Below are 1,621 nucleotides of genomic sequence, written 5' to 3' on the forward strand. Positions count from 1 at the left end.
TACTTCTTTTATTTCCAGAGAGTAAACGTCTGGAATGTTTCCGTTTGCATAAAACGCTATCCGATAGAAAAAAATCCCAGAATACACTAAATGTTATATAAAATCCAAACACCTCTTTGCAAATTGTACTACAACTTTTTTAACAAGTAAATTTTATGGTCCAAAACCATTTTACATATATATATTTTTTTAAATACACTCTAATAAGTTTAGATACCTTTCACTGTCATGTGAAGGAAAACTAAACTGGTCGAATTCCAGGAAAGGTTGTTGAATTCGTTGTTTAAATTATTTTAAAATTTAGCGCTGAACCTTTGCTTATTTTGGTCATTTATGTATTGTATATTCGTTATTTGAGATTTTATGAAATATATCAGTTCTGAAGTCTTGGTTCGGAAAGAGGTTCGTTCCTGCTCAACCCTCCTCAACTCTGACTGTTACCAATGTCTGATCCTTTATTACATATGTTTCCATCGTTCGACCTTTCTCCGTTGTCCTTTTGTTCAACTATTCTGGTATATTTTTTATGAAGGTGATGCGATTTCTTATAATCTATCGTTTTTATAATTTATATTGCACTGAATTTGCAATGTTGTTACTTGTTTGTACAACGCATGTCGTTTTTATTGTCTTGTACCTTGTGGTCTAATAAATAATAATGGTTTTATGTTGTTAGCCAAGAGTGCTAACGGTGAGCAATATACCTTCGGGGGCGGGGAATCGTGAAGGTCGGAAATTCCCGGGACGATGCTGGGAATCGAACCCAGAGCCGCGGGTTTTATCTTATCTGAATATGAAGGGCATGTTAGTCAGTACCTTCTACCTAATCTTAAAATCTTACCGTCAGAATTTCAGGGTTAAACAGGGCACAGCGATATGTTCTATCTATCCTATCCAAGCTGGCGCCCCTCAAGGGAACATACTTGGGCCTTTCCTTACAGTCTCGGTATATACTGACGATACGGCAATCCTTACCACTGACCGCATACAGAAACCTTCAAATCCATTTGCAATGGCTCATTGTTTGCTCTAAAGTGTGGAGAATTAAAATAAATGCAGAAATACATTAACTTCACACACATAATCAGACGTATTACACTACGACGTGTCGAACACTACTTCACTTGAGACTTCAACCCGCACTAAATACTAAAACGGAACGAACTACAGACATTGCAAACTATTTCAATTAATTATTCTTTTAAGGTAAGGTCTGGGTCGAGATGAAAAAATTAGTATCACGAGCGGGATTCGAACCCACGACCTTCGGCTCAATACGCCGCAGCTCTAACCACTTGAGCTATCGTGACTAATTCGTACGCCAACTGCCCATCTCAACCTACGGCCTTTCGAATTTTCCCTCTTTTTTTTTAATTTTTTTTTTAAATTTGCCCTACAGACATTCAGTCAATGTCAATTAATTGGTGACAACGCCAACCGACCCGGGCCACCCCCAAAGGGGATTTGCCATTTTTCAAATGTCGTGTAATCAGGATTCGATTCTCAGCGACTTATGAAGTGGCCACGGGGAAGCTGTTAGTGAAGTGATACTTCGTTTGCTTATTAAATATTAATCCATTTACGTTTTAGAGGTCAAGTGACTATTCTTTCTATGTAAGGT

The sequence above is a fragment of the Cimex lectularius genome, unplaced genomic scaffold, assembly GCF_000648675.2.
Source record: "Cimex lectularius strain Harlan isolate CLEC.00 unplaced genomic scaffold, Clec_2.1 scaffold417, whole genome shotgun sequence".
Lineage (NCBI taxonomy): Eukaryota > Metazoa > Arthropoda > Insecta > Hemiptera > Cimicidae > Cimex > Cimex lectularius.